Source organism: Ambystoma mexicanum, chromosome 3q (assembly GCF_040938575.1).
Source record: "Ambystoma mexicanum isolate Mex_15411 chromosome 3q, UKY_AmexF1_1, whole genome shotgun sequence".
In the NCBI taxonomy this organism is placed as follows: Eukaryota; Metazoa; Chordata; class Amphibia; order Caudata; family Ambystomatidae; genus Ambystoma; species Ambystoma mexicanum.
Window position 1 is genome coordinate 574,856,041 of NC_090926.1, and position 23,817 is coordinate 574,879,857.

The window sequence follows — 23,817 nt, forward strand, 5'->3', positions numbered from 1 at the left end:
GAGCAGAAGTCGCAGGAATGAATACGTTTCCCTCCCACAGACATACTCGAGTCTAGTTGTAGTTGTCACATCTCTGACAGGATGCGCCCGGGTGGATGTCGCTGGCCCATTGCTGTCACCATGCATTTGTTGTTCAATCTGAGTAAAGTGTGCCTTTAATAGGTGTGACTGGAGTGGCTGTCACGTCCTGGGGATACGCCCACATACGAGTGCTAATCACTTACCCCCCAAGGTCCTACCTCCTGCCCTCCTCACCCCTACATCACTGGCTCCTCCCCCACACCTCTTGCTCACCCCTCCCCATTATTGATGACCTTCTTGAAGCCCCCCGCGCCACACGCCCGTTGTTTACCCTTTGACCACATCTGCTCCCTCTTGACCCTCTCAACTCTGACCCCATACTCCTCCAGCATATTATAGTCTAGTCTGTCTATACCCGTGCGAACCCCGGCTCACACCCACCGCCCCCTCCCCTCGACTCCCGTAGCCACTTACCTGGATGCCCCTCCAGTAGAACCCCCGTATTAGTACACCCAGCCGCCCCAAACCCCGGATTCCCATCACCGCCAATCCTCCCAATCTGAGTTCCCCCAGCCTGCAGGGAGGAGGGGGTGAGGAGGAAGAGGAGGAGGCAGGGAAGGGAAGTGGGAGGAAGCTGAGCGAGAACGAGAGCCCAGCCTCCACCTTGGAAAACACGCCAAAGATCCGCACGGCGCCTTTTCCCCTCAACCCCCCTCCCTTCCTCCCTCCACCACCACTCGGCAGAGACCCCAGGGAGGGCAGTGGGGTCTCGCGACCTCCTTACCTCCCCCTCATGGATACCGAGGATTGCGATATGAACCTCCGGCGCCGAAGCCCACTCGCCGGTAAACACTGGGCCTGAGCCGAATCTCGTCTGCAACCCTCTCCCCTCCCCATCTTTTGGCACAAGAACCAGCCGCGGAGGACCCGCTGCCGCCGGACTTTGCGGGTCCGAAAAAGGGCCAGCCGTTAGGCACAGGATCCCACACGTCCGCCTCGTAATCCCACACGTTTGTCACAATCGCCATCGACTAGGAATCCATCTACAAGACAATCCAAAAGACCCTTCAAAAAGATCAAAAGGCAGACCACCTGGGGCCTGAGAGGACCGATGGCAAGACTGCCAGACCCCCAATAGACCATCACACAAGACCCATCAACAAGACCCATGGATAAAATCACCTCATTGGACCCCCAACAAGACCGTTTGGCCGGGCTCATCCAGGGGACCCCTGAAGAGGCCAGATCAACAAGGCGACCTATTCTATTGACTTCCCAGAAAGACCCCAACAAGGCTGATTGACAGAGCACCTCCAATAGACACCTCAACAAGACTGACCGATTCCTCAACACTACCTCTGGAGAGACAAAAAAAACCTTTGACAAGGACTCGTTGTTAGCAAGAGGCAGCCGGGAGACCCATCCACGCCAAAAGACGCAGATGTGTTCAAGGGAGCCCCACCATTAACAACACTTGGCCAGCCCCTGGGTGTGTGCCTTCCCTCAAATCCCACCTCTTCTGGCACCAGGACGAACCCCGCCAAACCAAACGGATTGGAAAACCAGTGCAGAACAGCCACTGGCAAAACACCAGGTTGCATGGATTAATAGCTGCCAGCGCTGTGCCCCGGACGGCAAATACCTGGCGTTGGCCTAATTCACCAGTCAGACCAACCGGGGAATGTAGCAAGAACCCACAGTGCCACCTTATAAGTGTAACACAAAGTGTATAGCCTTCGGCGGGCTGAGGGGCGTTTGGCAGCAGAGCCAAGGGATTTTAAGGGGTTCCTGGACGTGTCAGAGGACCAAGCCAGGAGTTGGACTGAGAGGACCAACAAGGCGCGAGTGATCGAGGCGCCTGGAGTGGTTGGCTTTGGCCATGGCGGGGCACCGAGCGGGCTGAAGGCGCCTGAAGGGGAGAGGTGAGTGAGTATCGGGCCCACCAAACCTCCTGTGCTCTGTCATGTCTGTGCAAGGCCTTTGGCTCCATGCCTGGGCCTGGTTTCTGCCGTTATGGGTTGGTGTATTTAAATGTGATGTCTGCGTGAGATGTAGGTGCCTGTTGACTGGGTCTTGTGACTCTGGTTAATGTAAGAGCGATGGTCCTGTGTGCAGGATGTGTGTCTGATTGTCACGTGGGTCTGTGCTTGTGATCCAGCGTATGATGTTCTGTTTGGATGAGACTGAAGCGTGTCTGGGAGATGGGTCTGTGTGTTGGAGGCGTGTGCCGTGGATAGTATATGAGATGTGGTTATGTACATGGCTCAGACAAGTATGTGGGAACTGTGAGAGTACGTAACGCGTGTGACATGTGACGTGTATATGTGAAACGTGCGCATTTGCGATCTACGTGTGGGACGTTAATGTGTGCCTGGGTTTGTAATGCGAGTCTTGATTTCTGTATGATATATGCACGGGCTTGTTAACTCAGTGTGGGGTGTCGCGTGTTTTTTCACGTAACTGTGTGGTGGGTAAGGACGTGCGTTAATGAAACGGGCATCAGTGTGCAATGCACAGGCTTGTCTTGGTGACGTGTGCTGGTGCTCTGTGTGCTACTTTCTGAACGCCGCCGTGGGGTTTGAGCGTCTCGCACCTCTCCACATGCGGGCCCCGGGTTTCTGTAATGAGCATGGGTTGGGTTATTTGCTGTCAAAGCACACATTCGTTCCCCGGAGTCCCCTGTTTCTGCGTCTCTTGTCCATGCGTGACGGAAGCAGTTGCCACTGGAAGGTGGGGGTATTGCAACATTGTGATCTTGGCCAACCACTATGTTATGAGCACGTAGGGGAGCCGATTTAGGAATTTCCCGGGGGTTGGTGCTCAAATATAGAGAAGTAACAACACTGGCAGTTACGACCGCATTTGCATGTAGTCGCCAACTTGGTGCAATCCGGTGGCGCAGAACAGTGGAAACATTGGCTAACATGCACTGCATATACTAAAGTCAAGTAAGAAGGAGATTTAAGCCTCCCAGTTGCATTCCAGTAAGCCATCACCGCCCTTACACCCTATTGCCCCCTTCCCAAGCTCCCCAAGCCCAGGATGCTGAGTAGATATTACTCTTTCCTTTGGACCATTACATCCATCTTTCACCCCAACTCACCAGAGACGTAGCCATGATTCTGTAACAAGTGGGGCCTGGAACTAATGTAGTAGGGCCCACACCAAAAGAGCACGGAGAAGGAAGGTCACTTGTTCTGCTTCCCAGCCAAATGCACAGGAGTGACCGAGTAGTGAGGGAGGGCAAACTAATCAAGGGAGGGTGGGGTGTTGTCCACTTGAGAAAAGTTTTTAAATAATAGGTTACAATAGTGCATTTTTCAGTACACTTTCTGTGATACATTAGGTAACGAGCCACACGGTTTACAATCGGTTTTGCAGGGTAAGTCATAAAAAATGCCAAGCCACCAACAATGCACAGCAGCATTTTCAAACATATTTTCATAATGCCTTTGCCCACTATATGCTAGTACTCAGCAAGTGTAAAAAAACAAGTTTTTATCGATTGTGCTCACCCATGTCCATTCTTGTGCACCTATATATGCCACTATTTCCCACATAGGAAAATACTCATGTTTGCTTTGTCCATAGTGCCAATAACGATACTATAACAAAGCATGTTTATGCTGGCTCTCCCAATACATGCCAGTATCCCCATGTAAGAACATACTCCTGTTGCCTTAATGCCAGTGAAACAAAGCCGTGCCACAGTAAGAAAACATCATTGCTGACTAAACAAATCCCCCACTCCCCATATAAGAATGGTGTATTTGCTCCCTTTCGAAAGTAAAAAATGTCATGCCGCAGTAAAATATCATAGCCTTGCAGGTTGCACGAATGCCCCCACCCCAATGTAAGAATACTTATGTTGCCTTTGGCCTTAACTCCAGTAATAAACGGCAATGCCATAGTAAGAAAACATGCTCTTGCCGGCTAGCAGGTAAGATAGCTCAGCAGGCTGACTGCATGCTGTTGTATTCTGAGTGTGATTCGCAGGTTCAAATCCTGGCCGGGCTAACTTAGCCTTTCATACTTCAGTTACCTCCCTGATCTCTACTCTCCTCTATGGACCTTGTACTAGTATGCTGCTTTTGCACCTTGTTACCTCTCTCTTACTCTGTATTGTAGTGTTTTCTCTGCTCACCAAGTTGTACCATTAACGTGATACTTAAGGGTTTGGGCGCTGTCAATAAATGCAATAAATAACTAAAGCTCATTAATTGAGTGCAAACTTCGGCCGGGTAATACATTTTATGTGATGTTCTCTGTACAGCGCTTTGGCGAAAGCGCTATACAAATAGCATATCATTACACAAATCCCCCCATATAAGAACACTTATGTTGCACTCATGTTATACTCCTTGATGTAAGAATATTTATGTTGCCTTTGACCTTAACACCAGTAAAATTAAAAACCCAAGCCAAAATAAGGAAACATGCCCTTCCCATGTATGAACACTCATCATGTTGACTTTGACCTTAATGCAAGTACAGCATTCCATGCCACAGTAAGACCCAGCCAGGCCAGCGCCAACACAGTATTCCCCACCACCCCCCACTCTAACCCAACCATCACATAAAAACACTCAAGTTGGCTTTCCTTTGCCCCAAAACGGCAGTAAAAGATGCCATGCTCTTGTCAAAAAATGTTCATGCTCCAGTGCCCTTCACCAGGCCCAGCTTGCATACACACAGATACATAGATATGGACACATGCACCCACACAGCTGATCTGTCATTCAGACAGCATCCAGAACACTTAGACGGTGTGCTCATTAAAATGTGCAGTCACACCCATGTACACCATTCACACTGCATTCATTCATAGGTGTGCACTTGCAAACACATCCTAGCATACAAACATACAACCACTTACACACTCCCTCACATGCATGCAGGCAAACATTCATACATACATGTATACATACAATCCCTGCATGCACACAAATACATTTTTTAATTCTGATAATTGGCAACATGGGCCATGCAAAAGCTGAGCCAGCAGTTAAGCCTTCAGCTGCAACATAGGGGAGGGGGAATTACTGATATCCCCCATGGCAGGCCTTTCTCCTCTGCTTTCACTTCAATGCCTGTTTTGTCACCTCTGAGAGCAGTGTATTTGCTTAACTTAATACGCCCCTCTCCGAGGTGAGAAAGGTGACAGGTTCTTGCTGGCCTAGTGAGGCTGGGCATAACAGCAGACCCTCCCAGTGCGATGGACCGGGCCGGCGGAAACAGAGACATGTGTCTTCTCCCGGAGCATCCGCGTGTCTGTCGGAGTGCATCCGACCTGCGGTGCTGGCGGGGGTCCGGGCTTGCACCTGCAGGCCTGTGCGGGCCAAACTTACACAGCGTGCCGCAATAAAAACTCTGACCACTTCGTAATGCTGCTCACACCGGACTGACGTACTTCCGGCTTCCCTTTATTCTCCCAAGCCCAAATCAAGTGACCCCTGTCTCGCATTGTACACGTGACAGGATGCCTATTGGCTACATCACATTCCTCCCAAACTTAGATTGTTAAACAACATAACCTTTATCAAATACTAGTCTCACTGCTGCATCTCTGCCTCGCTTCTTCGGCAATAGATCCCCTGCAGTACGTACCCATGGAGATGGGAGGATGGTTTTGGTCTCTCTCTCAGCTGGTATCACGGGTGGGCCCTCTCCGGCTCTTCCCATCTGGGGGAGCATGGAGCTGTCATGTCCTGTTGGGGAAGATGCTCACCTGCCGAGTGGGATGAGGAGTCTTCCGCCGTCTGCTCCGCTGTTTCCTGTCTTAGTGGAGGGTCTTTGCCTGTCAATTGGTGTGTTCAGGTTGTTCTCTCCATATCGTCCCTGGGACCTTCCAGAAATGAGACAAGTTTCTGGTCACCACTTCGGTCCCTCGGGTGGCGGTTATCATGCTGTGCTTGGTGTCTTGGACTGTCCATGGAGGGAACTCAAAGTTCACTGTCATTTTCTTTTGGGGTGCCCTGTTCTCCACTAGCACAGTGTCCCCTGGTCGTAGCTCCTTGTGGCGAGCTTGGCTCTTCTGCTCGTTCCTTCTGACTCGTCTTTCTTCGATAAGAGGTGTGTCGGGATCTGGGCTTATCCAGCTTGGGTGCATTGGGAGCTCGGCTTGAATTGGCACTCCAAACATGAGTACTGCGGGGGCTCACTCTTGTTGACATGTGTGGAGTTTGGCGATGGGCCCACAGAAATCTGTATACAGCTGCCAGCCATGGGTGAGTTGTGTTTTTTCACAATTTGTATGACCTTGTTCAGGGACCCCATAAATCGTTCTGCATCTCCATTGGCGTGCGGCCAATACTGAGTGATTTGCTTGTGTTTGATGCTCAGGTCTTGGAGAAATTGTTTTAGGTCCTGACTGGTGAACGGGGGCCCATTGTCACTCTTCAGTTTGGTGGGTATTCTGTGCACTGCAAATATTTTTTCGAGCGTGATGATCACTCATTCCGCATTTGTGGATTTTACACGCTTGACTTCTGGGTAGCGACTGAATTCGTCGACCAGGACTAGGAGATACCCCTCTCCAGCAATGGTGCAGAAATCCATGCTGACTGATTACCACCCTGTGTTGCTTCGTGGTGCGCTGATTATTGGTTCTGGCGCTGCTAGCCTCCTCGATGATTGGCACCAGTGTTATCACACGTTGATGCATTTGCGGCATCCACAGTCTGGACTTTAGGTGCAATTGTGTTTTTACTATGCCTTGATGGGCCCCCAAGTGCTAGTCTCAATGCCCTCTGCTCCAGCGTGCTTGGTAGGATGATTCTGTACCCCTTTAGCAGAACGCCTTCACCAGATAGTGTGAGCTTGTGGCAGATTCCGAACAGAACCTGCAGTTTTTCTTGGGCTGCTGGTGTTCGCTGCTCTACCCCTGTCAGGTAGTTTTTCCAGTCTCCTGATTGTACTGCTTGGATGGTTCGTAGCTGGCAGGCGTCCAAGCTCGTTTCTTCTGCTATTTCCTTCAGCATGAGGGATCGCGGCTGTGCATGCGATAACATGGCACACATGTTCTTCTTTTTCCGTTGCATGCTGTTCTTCGAGCTTTGTGGATGGGCGCGGACGGCCAGTGAGGTAGTTTGCAGTATTGTCCGTTCCAGCCTTTATTCCACTCGATGTTGTAGTTGTAACATCAATTTTTCTAGCCTTGCCAGGGGATGTGGCGCCGACCGTTTGAAGATTGGGATCAGTGGCTTATGGTCTGTGAATACCGTTGCCGGTTGTCCCAGTAGATATACTCTGAAGTGGCGGCAGCCCCAGAGGATTGCCAGTGCCTCTTGATGTGCGCATTGTTCTGCTCAGTTTTCGTCAATGCGCGGTTGGCGAATGTTATCGGATGTATGCTGCCATCCTTGACCACCAGCGTGAGGACAGCTCCTAACCCCACGGGGCTGGTGTCTACTAAGAGTTTGGTTTCTCGCTCTACATTAAAGAACGCCTTTGTTCTGGTGCTGGACAGCAAGTCTTTTATATTTGCTGGAATGCCTGTTGATGTTGTGCCGTCCATTCCCACTGTTTGTCTTTCTTTGTTAGTTCACATAGGGGTCTAGCGCGGGTGGCATGTCCAGGAATAAACCGTGCACAGTAGGTTGCCATGCCCATGTAGCTCCTCACCTCGATTGCTGAGGTTGGGGCTCTTTATGTCACTTACTTTGGCCGGGTCCGGTGATACTCTGTCTGAGTTGAAGATGTACCCGAAGAAACTGAGCTCCTCCTTAAAGAGCTCATATTTTTCGGCGTTTAGAGTGAGCCCAGCTTCTTCCAGTCTTTCTAGGACTGTTGCAAGCTGCTCATAGTGTTCGCTTGTAGTGGCGCCATAGACTATATCGTCCCTGATGTTAGTGGTTCCTTAGAGGTCGTTCAGAACTCTCCTGATTTCGTTTTGGAGTACCTCCGCCACTGAGGATATGCCGAAGTTTAATCTTTTGTACCTTCGCAGACTTAAATGGGATGAGAATGTTATGCATCTTGATTCCTTGGAAAGTCGCAGCTGATGATAACCTGACCTGAGGTCCAACTTGCTAAAAACCTTGGTCCCTGTCAGGTTGACGATTAGTTTGTCGATGGTTGGCGTGATGTGACGCTCCCGTCCAATGGCCACATTGGGTAGCCTCATGTCTATGCAGATCCTTACGGCATTGGGCTGCCTTGGTTTCTGTGCGACCACCATTGGTGACACCCATGAGGTTGGCCCTGCTTGGACGTCATTTGGGGGTTGCCAGAGGCCGCAACTGCGACCTCTGAGGACTTCCTTGCGACCTCTGTGGTCTCCCTTGCGACCTCAGTAAAAATAAAAAAATTAACGTTTTTTTTTTTCTTTTCTTTTTTTTTTCTCTTTTTTTGTAATGCAAGCTCCTGGAGTGGCTGGCTTTCATGTCCAGGCCCTTTCCGCACTGACCCTAAATAAGAAAGAATAGGAAACCAAATAATGTGTCTTTCTGGAATTCTATAGAATAATTGCTAGACTCATTAAAGGTTTATTTCAGGCACACTTCAGGGGGTGAGTCACTGATTTAGACAGTTCTTAAACGCCTCAACTCAGCCTTTCATCCTTCTGAGGTCAATAAATGAGTACCAACACAGGTTGGATGATATTGGGTGTATATTTTTTCTATATAAAGCGCTTAAGCGTAAGTGCTATATAATAACACATCATTATCATTTGGTAATGTACGTCTGCTTACATTGACAGTAATTTGATAATATGGGCCTATACACACTGATCTTAACGCTACATATGGTGATCCATTCTTGCATGAAATGTACATCACGTTATAGTGATATCGTTTTTCGTAGTGTACATTGCTACGTGATGTCACTTCCTGTTTTGTCAAAGGGAGAAAGGTCGTCGTGTTCCATCGCTTCCCGCGATAACACTTAGGGGTGGGGTCAAATGACATCACTTCTCTGATGTCATCAGGGGTCAAGGGTCCTGTGATGTCGTGTGATACTTCCGCTACCCCTGGCATTTTGGTGAAATGACGTCCCTGCGGCCCTGATGTCTTTTCGATTATTCCTTATTTCTCCAATTTCTCTAGCTCCTTTTCAACTGCCTCTTATGTGAAAAGGCACGCAGCATTGCCGTAGTGCCTTTGGCTCTATTGTTGGATCAATGTGCAGCTTGATGGTTCTGCCACGGAGGCACCCGATGCCTTGAAATACTCAGTTATGCTTTTTGAGAAGGGTTTCAGCTGGATGCTGAAAGCGAACTGAATCGGGTGCAGTTTCTTTGCTGTCCGGCAGCTTAGTAATTTCTCTAGGCCAGCATCCACCAAGTATATCCTCGTCCGGCATGAGATGCCATCATATGATAAGTTTGATAGGGATGATCCTTGTACGGGTAGTGGTTTCCTGCTGCCATATGCGAACAGCTGGACTTGTTTGTCTTGAAGGGTTGGTTTCGGGTTGAAGGTGTGCGTAGGCATGACATTGGCCATTGCTCCCGTGTCAATGACTACCTTGGTGGGGCTTCCATCTGATAAGATGGTGCAGGACAGTCGTTTTCTCTGCTCCTTCACCTTCCCATGTTTTGTTTTGCGTGGTTTTACAGCAGAGATCATGTGTACCCAAAGTTCCTTCTTGCTTGATCTCTTCCATCTTTCTTTCCCGCGTCTGTCTGGGGATACGCTGGGCGATCTTTGCGTGTTGTCAACCGCTCTTGCTCTCCCTCTCGGTTGGCGGGACGGCTCATGTTGAGTGGAGTCTCTTCAGTGTTCTTGTAGTTGGTACGCTTATCTTATGATTCGGGCGTTTGCATTTGCGGCATGTCATGCCCAGTTCACCACAGTGCCACGGGCCGCCCCACCATTTGCACGCGTTGTTTTGTCCTTGGACTGGGGTTTGAGTAACTAGGACTTTTCTCCTCTTGTGGTCGATTTTCTTTGCAGCCTCTTGATGGCTGCGATTTCTTCACCTTTTTGGGGGGCTGTTCAGTGGTAGGTGTTGGATTGCGGCTTCCATTACTGGTACTTGGTCATCCGTTCTCAGAGCAGTCCCATCTCTAGTATGCGAGCTAGCGGAATGTTTTTCTTGGATAGAATGGCCCTCTGCAGTTTCTCAGGCGGTAGCCCATTTATGTCTTGTAGGCGGATTGCAAATTCTTGGTTGGGGAACTCGCACCCTTCAGCTAGTTCCCTCAGTCTGGCGTGAAATCATTAATGGTCTCTTTTTCCCTTTGGGATCCATGCAGAAATGGAACCTTTCGTAGTCCGGCTTGAGGTCTGGTTTGAATTTGCTAGTCAATGCTAACTTGGCCGCCTTGTAGTCATCAGCAGCTCCGTTGTTGGGGAGCGTATTAAACGGGCGCTGCGCCGCCGTGCTGAAATTCAGTAAGAGTAGTATGCATTGCTATTTTCCCTTGATGAAGTCCCTAGCTTGTAGATGCAGTTCGAACTGTTGCATCCATATGCCCCACCGGAGCGCAGCCCGTGTGGTGTAGGGGTCGAATGGCCCCATTAGTGTGGTCTGTGAGGAATCTTGTTTCTCAGGGCTGAATATGTTGCTCCTCCAATCGCTAGAGCTGCTCCCAGGCCGGTAGGGGCTGGCATTTGGTCTTGACATGTTTGTCGTCTGTGCCGTATCTGCAGTCCACGTGGTTTGCTGGTTTCCCGCGTTTTCCTGCACGTGGTGGAGCATGTGCACGCGTTTATTTGAAAAGATTCTTCCTTGCTTGGTCGGGGATTTGGAAAGTTTCTCACTCTTCCCCTCAGTTGAGCATGTATGTTTGCTCGATCTCTGCTTTTTGAGATTTGCCCAGAGATGAATGTTCGTGGGTTAATTATGGTCCAGTCTCTCAGGTAGCTGCCGTGCGAATTGACAAGACGGTCTGCAGGACTGTTAGATGGCGGTGAGTAAGCAGCTTACCGCTTTTATTCCTCGTGAGGCGGCAATCCGTGCTTGCTTTCCGACTGTCGTTCATCGGCGTGTTGAATGCCCGGGTAGAACGCTACAGCGTTCGCGTTCCTCCCGACACGTGGGTGCACATACGTGGTTTCCTTATCCTCGTCGCCAGTGTTCTGTTGGAGTGCATCCGACCTGCGGTGTTGGTGGGGGGGGTTGGCAGTGGTGTCGCCAGGAATCAAATTTAGGAGGGGCACAGAGGGGGCCAAAGACAAAACTAGGGGGGCACAGACAAAAGTAGGGGGAGAACATGGTCACTGCTCGTCTTAGGTAGAGGGGGCACAAGGGGAGCACACGGTATCACAGCCCCGCCTCCCCAGCCCCCCCTAGCGACGCCACTGGGGGTTGGGGATTGCACCTGCAGGCCCACACGGGCCACAATTACATAGGGCGCCCCAATAAACACTCCGACCACTTTGTAAGGCTGCTCACACCGGCCTGACGTAGTTCTGGCTTCCCTTTATTCTCTCCACCCACGTCACGTGACCCTGGTCTCACGTTGTACACGTGACAGGACGCCTATTGGCTACACCACACCACATACTCTACGTGCATTCTAAGTGTGCTACTTGTAATTAAAACACCATAGTTATAGTTAGGATAGTAAACGGCCGTATTTAAAAATTAACCACATTGCAAACCATTGGCTGCCCTGTTCCATGCATGCCCAACTTCTCAGTGTTTTGTTATTTTTAAAGCCTGGTTACCGTATGTGCAATGAGCCTGCAAAAGTGTCAGATGTGGAGCTGTTTGTGTCATTGTGCTCTGTGATATTTGTGGGTGTAATGTGTATGTGAGAGGCCTATGCCTGTATGTGGGAAATGTGGTTTGTGCCTTGGAGGGGGGACCTGTTAGATGTTTTAATGCGCGCTTGAGAAAGAAAGGCGGCCGTCTATTGTTGTGCGTTACACGGGCCTGAATGCTTGAGACGCATCTATATGTCTGACATAAGCATGCTTGGGAGTTAACCTGGTTGTGTGTGTTTTTAATTTTGGGCTATTATGTGGTGCCTAAGCCCCACCTATTAGCCCAAACTATTATGTTGGAGTACAGCTAGGAGGGCTACGGCATATGCACATTGACTGCCTGTGGCCATACCAATCCATAGGGCTGTTCTGCAACCTACCAGCCCCTCCCTGCCCACATCATATCGTCCTGGTATCTCTTTCAGATAGCTCTAACAAGCAGTAACATCAGATGTTGGCCTGCCAGTATTTCTAAGAAGTCTGCTGAGAGATGTCTGAATTGCAGCTGTGAAAGTTCTACTGTTATTTGATAATGCCCTAACCAACTGCGCCTTCATCCACTTGATTTTTGTAGGATTCCTGCCCCGAAGTCCTATGAAAATCAAGCGCTGACATAGCCAACAGTTTTGTGTACAGATATTATATGGGCGTTTCCAGGCACTGCTATCATATGCCCAGGTAATTACACCATTTCCTTCTGTTGCCATCTTATGGCCGGTTGGTGCTATTATTGCAGTGCCTGGCAAATGCCTATCATAATACTCCACAGAAGCCCAAACTGCTGGCTTTGTCGGTGCTTGTTGATGCTTGCTTCTGAGGTGAGTGTATGTTTTTTTTTTTTTTTATTTTTAACTTAGTTTATTATTAAAACAAAAAGTTTAACACATCGTCTTGTACAAAGCAACTCCATTACAACCTCAAGATGCCCGCCCCTCCCTTCACATAATCTTTATAATTGAATGGCATCGATAAAGTTTATCACTGAGCATATTAGATGAATGGAACTCCCACTCAGTATTCGATACCACCAGTCCTCCATGTTCTCATTTCTCGGGGCGTATTTGATCAGATGTACAGATCTTAAAGATCGGAGTTTGGGGCAGGCAACTAACAAATGTTTTACTGTTTCGATGTCCTCATGGCAGAATCTGCACCGATTGTCTCTGGTCTCTGCATCTTTTCTTATTAGTAAGATTTCCTTAGTTCTTATCGCATTCATTCTCATTTTTAGAAACCGATCACGGTGATGCCTCGAGGGAAACTGTAACAGGTACCTTGGCATCTTGTTCATTTTATTAGCAATCGGCCCAAGTTTGGGTGCAGATGACTGACTTTCCAGTCTTGCTATGTTACCTGCCCATGACCATTCTTTTAGTTTTCTTTTAGCGACTTGTGGCCACTTTAGCAGCATTTCTTCAGATATATTAGCGGCTATCATAATGTCATGTCCCTTCTTAGACCATTTTGTGTATGCATCTCCGGCAAATTTCATATCTTTGACTGCTAGGATTTCATATGCAGGTTCATTATTTGTTATTAGCGTCTTTCGCAATAGTGCCAATGATTTCCATAACACCGTTGTATAGAGATCAACCAAGGCTAGTTCTTGTCTTATGACAGTAATTGAAAGGCAGTTTGGTAGCCTTAGTACTCGTTTCCAAAAATAGCCCTCCATTTTCGCCCAGATTTTATAATCGAGATTCCATCCCGATTCAGCTCCATAAGTAATTGAAGGAATGACTTTTTGCAAGTAAAACAAACGGATCGGCGTCAAAGAAAATTTTCCATAAAGGTTATGAATTCGCAGGCCTTGTGCTGCCAGAATCTTTATCCGGAGCCCCACATCACGGACCCAGCTCTTCTCCCATAACGAGGTATTAACCATGATGCCCAGATATCTGATTTCTGTGACTTCTTCAATTGGATGTGTTCCCACTCTCCAGCTAAATGGATGTTTCTTCTCTCCTTTGTAAGACCCAACTCTCATGATCTTTGTTTTTGAAGTGTTTATTTTCAGGTTATTGGTCGACATATACTGTTATAACTTTTGAAGGAGTCGTTGTAATCCGATCTGCGTAGTATCGACCAAAACAAGATCGTCTGCATATGTCATGCAATTTATTTGGGTCCCATTTATTTTAGGTGAAAGCATCGAACATCGCCTAGGGTGGCGGGAATGTCGGCAATGAAAAGCTTGAATAAGCAAGCAGCAATCGGGCAACCCTGCTTGACTCCTCTTTTGGTTTTCATTCTTTCGGATAACTGACCTGCTTCGTTCAGCCTTATTTGAATTGTTGTTGCCGTATGTAGTGCTATGATTGGTAGCAAGATGTCGTGGGGACAGTTCCAGTTGTATAGTTTCACCCACAGTAATTTGCGGTCAATAGAATCAAATGCCTGATGAAGGTCTATGAATGCAAGGAATAAATTCGTGTTTCTTGCCAGAGCATTTAGTTTTAGGATGTTAAGCAATGTTAGGTTCGTTTCGGTTCCAACACCTTTCGTGAAACCTGTTTGTCTGCAGTCTGTGATTCCAGTTTCATTTGACCACTTTGTTAATTTTTTTTGAAGAAAGTTTGCAAACACCTTGCCAATTGTGTCCAGTAAGGCGATGGGGCGATAATTGGCTGGATTTGCCCGATCGCCCTTCTTAAAGATTGGGACAATTATTGCTGTTGTCCAATTAGCAGGAATTGTTCTCGTCATTGCAATGTTAGCGAATAGTGTCTCGATAAGTTTAGACCATGCCAGTTTGTTTTCTTTGAACATCACATTTGTGATGCCATCCGGACCTGCAGCACGCAAATTTTTCAACTTCGCAATTGCAGTGGCTATGTCATCAGCGGATTCACAGCAGTCCCACTTGACAGCTGGTAAGACGAGGTGATTTGATTCAATTTTAGCGTCTCCTAAGAAGACTTGGTTGAAGTGTTGTTTCCAAGCGGCTTCGGTCACCGCATTTGCCATCCTAATGGCTTGATTAGTTGTACAGTTGTTAAGTATCTGCCAGGTGTCTCTACATTTATGCGATTTCAACAGGCTCAACATTACTTCGCCGCGTTCTTGGTCCCGCTGGTACTTGAAAGCTTTAACCCAGTTGCGGTATGCTTGCCGTCGTTTTTGTATCAAGTTACTCATGTTCGGACCGCCATGTGATTTCAACTGGCGAATTTCGCTATTTGCCTTCTTTTTTTCGTTATTTAGCTTTGTACTCCATTCATGAGTATGCGTTTTTACAGAGTTTGTCTTCCATAACACACTATCTTGACGGCAGGGTAGAAGTGACACATAATCTATGTTACTACTCAACGAGTTCTTTGCTTCTTCCAATTCATTCGTGATGATAGAAATCTGACGGGACGATATTCGTAACCTATTTTTCCCGTTGTTTACTTCAAGGATAGATGTTAATTGCTGCCTCATACATCCAGAGGTTATATTCATATTCATCACCATTATCTCGTGATCGCTGTTTTTTGTTGGTGTTACGTGCATATCTCTGATTAAGTCCCATGAATGTTTGGACACCCAGATATAGTCTAGTGTTTTTGCAAGACCCAAGTTATGCCACGTATTTTGTGGTATGTCGCCCGACACTTGTCCATTTAACATGTCGCATCCATAAATCTCCATGATATTATCCCATTGAGAACGCCTAGATTGATTTTGAGGGCATTGCGTACTCCTGCAATTCAACCGGCCACCATCCAAATCAAACCATGACACATTCATATCGCCGCATATGATGACCATAAGATTACTTATTTCTTGAAGATTTTTGTCTAGGATTGCAGTTATTGCAGTTATGAAGTTTTTAGTTTTGATCATCACCGGGTTCCAGTATACATTAACTATTAGAATGTTCTGCTGTTGCCGTGAACTGCATTTATGTTCGATTAACGTACATTGGATGAATAAATTGGGATTATCGCTTTTTTTCACCTCGCAATTGTGACCAATTTTGATCATGGTTATTAGACCTGAAAATGGTCGTCCAAATGCATTCTTCCCTGCTGGATTTAGCAGGGTCACGTAGCCATCTTTCACCGGGGGGGTCCTCAGCCATGTTTCTTGTAGGCAGATTATCAGATTATTTTCTAATTCAATTGGAAATTCGTTAAACAGATGTCGAAATCCTCTCGTGTTCCATGAAATCAGGGAGGACACTGTTTGTTCCTTAATGGCCGATAGCTAATGATTTGACACGTTATTCCTAATTTGACTTCCATAATGATTTAAATTAGAGGCTGTTTTCGAGTGATATCTTAACTCGGATTTTTTCTTTTCAAATGTGAGCGATCTATGTTCATGCCTACGGCTGGACTTTCCCTCGTTTGTACTGACACTCCATTCAGGTTTAGGCTTTGGTTCGCTGACGTCAAAGCCAAGCTGCAGTAGATCGTCTTTTGCTGCCAAGATGACTTTTCGGACAGCGCTGGACATTATGTGTAAGTAGACTCGGTCCTCATGGTCTTCCGACATGTATTCGATGATCGCTATGTCGTCAGTGGACACTGTTCTTAGAGCAGGCACCGAGTGTAAGAGGCGCATAACATTTCTTCTATTCAAGTTTACCTCAGAGTCGTCATTGAGGATATTGATGAAAGCAATTTTTGCATTTTTTTCCATTCGATTCTCTTTGGATTCTGTGCTAGCTTTTGATTTTTCTTTTGCTCGCTGACCAGCTGTTAGTTTTGGATTTGAACTCCTTGTTTTATTTAAGCGGCCCTGATGTACCGAATTAGGCCTTTCATCCTTCAAGAATTTATGAAGGAGCTTGGCATTCATGTTTGGTGTCCTGTGACTAAGGGTGGAAAATTGGCTTTTCTTATTTAACAGGGCCAACTCATTTAGAGCTGAATTCTTCTTTATGACCCATGGATTTGTTAACGACGAGTCCACATCAGGAATATACACGTTTGAAACAGAACTACTCATGGTGCTATTCAAGGCACTTTTCTGGGCTCGCTCTGTGTCGTCGTCATATGAATACGTGGATAGATCACATAGGTCGATTGATAAAGATCCTGCTGTAGTTGCCAGATCGTCGGAATCAAGTCTTTGACGTTTGTTGGGGTTTGCCTTTGCTTCTGTAGCTACAGGCACGACCTTATCTGTCCTTTTTGAGCCTTTGGCAGTCTGTGGTGAGGTTCCATTTGTGTTTCTCGAAAAAAAATTCAGCTTTGGTGGAGTCGTCAGGTTGCGTATAAATTTCTTTGAATTGCTGGTTTGAGGACGAGCCGCACAGTGCTTTCGCTTTTCAGTCTTGTTTTTTCGGGTGGTTCGTTATCGAGCGAGTTTTTTGTCCATTTGACGGGATACCTTTATCCTTGTTTAAATATAGGGCAGGCCCGTCAAAAATGCCAAAGGTTACTCTTTTGTTGGAGCATGTGGATGGATCAAGACTTTTTGGTTCATTATCAAAAGGAGGACGCTCTATCACACTAGAAGATGTCGATGGTTTCTCTGCTACATTCGCCGATAACCCTCCAACGGGGTCAGCAACAATCTCGGCTATAGGCAGGACTGGAACGACTGGCAAGGAACGGCCTACCTCGGCCTCATTTGCCTGAGTAACAGGTGCAGGGGCAGAGGGCCCTGTCTTAGCCATCTCGCTTGTAATCACCACCACTGGTTCCTTTACCGCCAGTGGACGGCCACTAGGGCTACCGCCATGCCTGCACTGCTGTTGCAAGGAGGTGGTTTGCTTTAAACATGCCGTAGCTGCTGCCGCTAACGCTTTAACATCTGACGTATCCTTGAGCGTGATTTCATGTAGTTGCATTTGCATTGACTGCAAAGCAAGTTTGTCGGTGTCGAGTTTGTTTTGAAGCTGGGCAATAGTTTGATCCTGTTTGGCTAGTATTTCCATGATGTGCAGGAGCATACCTCCATTCGATTGGATGGCTTCATGTATATTTTCGTATAATTTCGTGAAGGGAATGAGGGCAACCGATGTTGCGGCTAACACATTGTTGTGTATTTGTAGGGCCGCTGCTGCCGATAGATTAGACTTATAGGCTGCCGCCATCTCATTTGTTGTCTCCATATCATTCTGTTGGTTTTGGTTTTCCATAGTCTTATTTGAAATTGCGCCCAATCTCATAGAAACAAACTTCTTACTTGTCGTGTCAGACAATGATGCCTGATGCATTGGTTATTTGAGTGAGTCGACAACGGCCTCAAATTGTCTTTAGACGGTTTCGCTGGCCAGTGGGACCTGCCAGCTGCCACTGTCGATGGAGGACCACTACGAGGGAAATTTGCTTCAACGATGGACTTTGGCACCACTTTGCTCGACTCGAGGCCTGATCTTTGATGGTCTTGTTCCTGTTCCATACTCGTCCTACTCAGGTCTATCGCATCTGAGTTGGAGGCCGACTTGTCGGGCAGGTCGGAATTAGGTCTTGCAAGACTGGCCGACAGACGTTGCTTCATTTGCTCAAAGTCATCCCTCAGGCGTTCAGCTAGTCTTGCTTCACGCCCAGCTAGGTCCAGCAATTGACCCGATTCGCTGGGCCTCGATTGTTGGCAGTTTGGGCTGCTAGGGTCAGGAGCTCTGCGTCCGCTATTTGATGGACACGTCTTTGGTGCACTCTGGTTCGCACGTCGTGATGGAGACGTGCTACTCCATATCAGATTTGCTTCAGATTCTTGCACAGGGAGCGGCCGATGTAATACCGCAGCATTTGGTTGATAGCATACCCTCAGGTTGTCATCATCATTTGCCTCACTGGATAGCTCTGCCATTGTGTGTAAGTCGTCGGGTTTAACGGCTGGATACAAAAATCTGAGCCCTTTAGACTCATTTTGTTCCAACGGCACTTCAAGTTCCATCAATTCAGAGTCAGTAACGTCGAAGGGCGATTGAAACCTCACAGTATTTATTTCAATCGCCAACTGAGAGGCATCGTTTGCCGCGGTTGGTTCTGCGCGGGCGAGGTTAACTATCGAGCAGCCTGTCTTGTGGCTGCTCGGTACCTCAAGGACGCGTTTCCTGGGGCACTCGTCATGTACCCGGCTGGGCTGCAGACTCGAAGTTCCTAAATCTGATGTACTCAGTGGTCTGCAATTATCATGGTCCATTATAGGGCTTCTAAAAGGGGAGTTGATCACTTTAGGGCAAGCGAATACAGGTGAGACGGGTGGGACAAGCGCGCTACTGCAAGGAACATGTGACGGAGCTTGAATGAAAGAAATGGGCACCGTTAACACATTTTCTATGCACGAGGCCTCTACGGACGTCGTTTGACTCTTTCTGCGCTGCCCACACTGATTTCCCCAGTCGTATCCGGCTAGTGGAGTCACATGCGGTGGTGAAATGCTCTGGCTGATATTTCCGGCAAATTCCACCGGGTCCACAGGAGCAAGGCTAGGCACGTCTTTATCACTATGGATATTGCTCTCGGCAGCTGCCTCGGGAACAAATACAGCGGCGGCTATGTGTTCGGACCTCGCTCTGGGGAGGAGCGTTTGCCTAACCATTGCACGCATCAGGGGGCCGGTTTCCGCCATCCAAGGAAGTAAGGCAGGATTAGTGAATTAGCTTCACTTACCTTCTCGCGGCAGTCAACCGAGCCACCCACCTCAGCCAGCCTCTGTTCAGCCGCGGACTGCCGCAGACTGAACTCTGCCCGAACTCCGGGCGCGCTCCGCGCTCCAGATAGGCTTTTATAGTCAGTTGGGCTTTTCTTTTCCTTAAAGGGATAGATTGAATCCAGCAAAAGACAGTCACTGCAGCTCCTCACACCACACTCCACCAGGGACTGCCGCAGACTGAACTCTGCCCGAACTCCGTGTGTGTATGTGTGTGAGATATGCATCTGTGAGAGATGTGCCCCTGTGGAATGTTGGTCTGTATATCTGACAGTTGGTCTGCATGCTTGGCTCCTGGATCTGTGTTTGGGACTGTGGGTCTCTCCGTCATGGTTCGTTGCTTTGGAAATGGATGCGGGTGTCGGATGCAGGTTTGCTTGTAAGAGATGATGGTAGGCGACCATGTCTGTGTGTCAGTGTAAGAGTCTCTGCTAAGGGGTACATTGGAGACCTTGGCTTGTACGTGTGTGACTGGAGCTGCTATGCGATAAGTGGGTCTGAGTGTGTTGCTCTGTGTAAAGTACGTCTGTGTGAGAGACTGGTCGCGCTGTGCGTGTGCTTGCTAATTTTGCGTAAGGGTTTACACGAGTTTGGTTTGGTGTCTGCGTCATTTCGGCCTATTGAAGCATGTGGGTTTGACATTTGGGACTCATTGCTCTGTGTGAGAGGGCAGTGTCTTCGTGTGTTTGTGCAGCGTGTTTCTTACTTGGATCCGGCACATCGGCGTGTGTGTGGGGGAGGGGTTATTTAAGCCTATCAGTGTAACACCTTTGTGTGTGACCTTGTATCTCGTGTGTGGCATGCGGGTCAGTGAGTATGATTGACCCCTACATGGGAACTCGAGCCTGGGTGGAAGTGGTAGGCCCCTATTTGTTGGTATACATTGTGTGGGACCCTCAATTATGCACGGACAGGGGTCTGAGCAGGTTTGGTACGTGTGGGTTTGTATGTATGCCAGGTCACTGCAAATGGAGAGGTGGGCCTCCGAATAAGCTATTGCAGATTTGAGTATATGGGGTGTCTGGCAGGTTTGTCCAAGATGGTGAGTCGGCATGTGTGACAGATGGGTGTGCATATTTGAAATGTTGGTATTGGAAGCATAGGTGATGTGTGGCTGCGAGGAGGGCACGTGGGTCTGTTCTCGTGTGTAGGCTAAGTGGATCGCCAGGTGAGTTTGTACATGGGGATTGTGGGGAATTCCCTAGAATATTTGGCTGTGCACCACGAACTCTTGGCCTTTTTGTAAGGTCTGTGTGTGTCCATGTTTGGTACACGTGGGAAGACATTGGTAAGCACATGAGATGTGTGTCGTATATATACGTGCTTGTTTGTGAAAAATGTCCAGGTCTAATCGCGTTTGTGTCACGTTCAATTTTGTGTCGAATCGGGGTGTGCAAGAGAGATGGATTTGCTTGTGTGGGGCACCCTGGTCTGGTTGGGTGTATAATACATGTGTGTGGTTGCGTGCGGAATATTGGCCCCTGAGCAGTCCGTCTCCGTGAATGGCATGAATGCGTATGCATGTGTGTATAATTTGGGTCTGCAAAGGTCTAGTCGTGTGTTCTGGAAGTGTGTGGCACGTGGATAGTGGCTTATTCTCATTAGGAGTTAGGCACCAACATGAAAATGACTGTCCGTGTTTGCAAATGCGGCCTGTTTTTACTCCCCACCAATTACTGGGTGTTGATGATAAGTTGAAATATATCATAACAACTCCTACTTTACCTAAGGGGTGGAGATGAACGAGTAACATCCCCAAATGTGTTTTTGAACTTTATTTTCCCTTATGTAAAAGAAAGCGCAAGTGCTTCTTTCCTGCAAACAATGGAACGGAAGATGGAAATAGATATTTTTCTTAAATGTAAAGATTTTCAAAAATACTGTATGCTGTATCTCTCGAGGTCTGCATCCATAAACTCCAAAACGTTTTCATAATCTAGCCAATTACAATAATAACTGCATTCAGTAGTATTTGCAAGACAATCTTCTGACTTTATGAGGGCCTGTATATATTTGTGTGTGTTGGGGTGGGTGGGTGGTTGGCCTGTGTTAGTTGAGTATTCTGTGTGTATGGCCAGCCGTGTTTTGTGTGTATGTATATAGAGAGCAGCTGGGTGGGGGAGTAATTTGTTGTGCGTGTCAGGTGGGGAGAGACTGGTTTGCCGCATGCGTCACATGGGAGTTGGAGAGGGGAGTGCACCGCACACATGAAAATCCTGCGCACCACACACACATACGAGAACACGGTGCTCCACACACGCACATGAAAGAAAACCCTGTGCACCACACACACATGTATGTATGCGTGGTGTAGGGGCTCTCGCGTGTGCCGTGCACAGGGTTCTTGTGTGTGGTGCAGGGGGTTCGTGTGTGTGGTTCATGGGGTGTTGCATGTGGTGTGTGACGTTCTCGTGTGTAGAGTGTGTGCGTACCGCCAGCACTACGCGCTAGGTCCGGCTGTTCATCTAGGATTTGACTTGGGAAGAATACATTGATTTTGAACATTACGAATTTTGTCATCAATAAATTTGAAAACTAATTATGTACTGAATGGAAGCTCAATAATAAATTTGGGACCTAGCGCGTAGTGCTGGTGGTACGCACACACTCTACGGTTTTGGGGTTACCACAGACCGTTAGCCATGCAGCTACACCCCGTACTTTAAACCAACGTTCCAGTGCAATTGGGCATAAAACAAACCTGCTTTCATAAACAAACAGGTTCTCATGTGTGTGGTACATTGGTTCTCGTGTGTGTGTGTGTGTGTGCATGGGGTTCTCGCGTGTGTGGGGTGCATGGGTTCTAGTGTGGAGGTTTGCGCATGTGTGTCTGCTTCGTGGTGTTGTGGCGCAGAGGGTTCGCGTGTGTATGTGGCACGTGGGATTCTTGTGTGTGGGATTCTTATGTGTGGCGCGCATGGGGTTTATTTATTTTTACTTTTATGGCAGCACACAAATCCTGCATTCTTGTATGGCAATATTTTTGCAGGGGTACTAACACATGGAACCTTTGTATGTTCGTTTGTTTAGTATTTAAATATGTGTATGGATGTGTGTATGCTTGTCTTGTGAGTGCATGATGGATGCTTGCACAAATGAAACAGTGTTCTCTGTGTATGTGTTGTGTAATGTGTGTTTGCTCATTGATTTATTATTTAAGTATGTGTATGGATGCACGACTCCTATTGAGTGCAGAGTACCACAAGGATCTTGTACCGCCCCCATCCTTTACAACCTGTTCACCCTCCCGCTTTTCAGAGAATTCGGCATAGCGTTTACAAACTATACCGATGACGCACAAATTCTTCTCCTCCTAACGGGGCACTACGAGCAAGACCTCAACACCCTCCAGCTGACATATGCACGTATCCAGGCTTGGATGGCAGCCATTGGGCTCTGTTTAAACGGGGGAAAAAACAGACATTTTGCTGGTAGGCCCCAAAGAAGCCCTAAAAAAACTAGATGACAAGTACAAATCATTCAGCATCGAGAACACTACCATTACAGCCTCTACTTCAGTGAAAACCTTTGGGGTATATTTTGACTCCACCCTAACAATGGCCAGGCAAGTCAGTGCCATCTCATCCGCCGCTGCCCTTACCACAAAAATCATAAATGCAGTAAAACCCCACCTATCACCAAGCAACCTCCTTAACATCGCTACAGCCACAATTGGTGCAAAACTTGACTACTGTAACATCCATCTCGTAGACACTTCTGCTAATAACATTAACAGACTAAAGATTGCAGAAAACGGCTCCCTCAGAGCTGCCCTCAGCATCCCTAAGAGAGAGCACATCTCCCAGGCAAGAAAGGATGCTCACTGGCTCCCAATCAAAGAACGCATAACATTCAAGGCCCTCACCATCACACACAAGTGCCTCGCTCAGACCGTCCCAGTCTACCTAGTAGACAGAATACACCAGGCTCCAGCCCACAGACCTAAACATGACCAATACTCTCACTTTCTCTCTGTCCCAGCGTTCAACAGAGCTAAAGCTGGTGGCACCAGCTTTGACGTACTAGCCCCAATAGCCTGGAACGCGCTTCCTCTCAGACTAAGAAGCGAACAATCTCTCACTGTTCAGAAAGCTGCTAAAAGCAAAGTTATTTAACTAATTTTTTCTACAAGTGTACTGTCTCCACACTGTTCCACTGTAACCTCGGAACACCCTCTCAACATTGCCACTGAACATGTAATACTGTTTCACTGCCTATTAATTACCTGACCTAACTGTATTAAGTAACCTTCTGGAACAGCGCCACAATGCCTCCGGCCCGCTGGGCGCTTTATACATTTAAAATAAATAAAATAAAATGAATTCTTGTGTTATGAGAGTGCATGATGGGTGCTTGTGTGAATGAAGGTGCTTGCAGTGCGTGTGTTGTCTAAATGTGTGCACATTTAAATGGGTGTATAAATGTGTGTATGCTTGTGTTTTGATTGAGTAGATGATGGATGTTTGTGTGAATGAAAGAGTGCTTGCTGTGTGTAGGTTGTATGTGCTTGTTGCGTAAATGTGTATGTATGTTTATTATTTAAATA

General features: G+C 47.5%; 1 protein-coding gene across 3 annotated transcripts in view; it reads left to right on the plus strand.

The window, feature by feature from the left end:
• The first annotated feature begins 386 nt into the window (after positions 1–386).
• The window catches only part of TCF20 (transcription factor 20), a 363,716-nt gene continuing 340,285 nt past the window's right edge, over positions 387–23,817 (plus strand). For all 3 annotated transcript variants that reach the window (XM_069654349.1, XM_069654351.1, XM_069654352.1), the window contains exon 1: positions 387–1,943. The gene's annotated coding sequence lies outside the window, so the exon portion shown is untranslated. The remainder of the gene's footprint in view (positions 1,944–23,817) is intronic.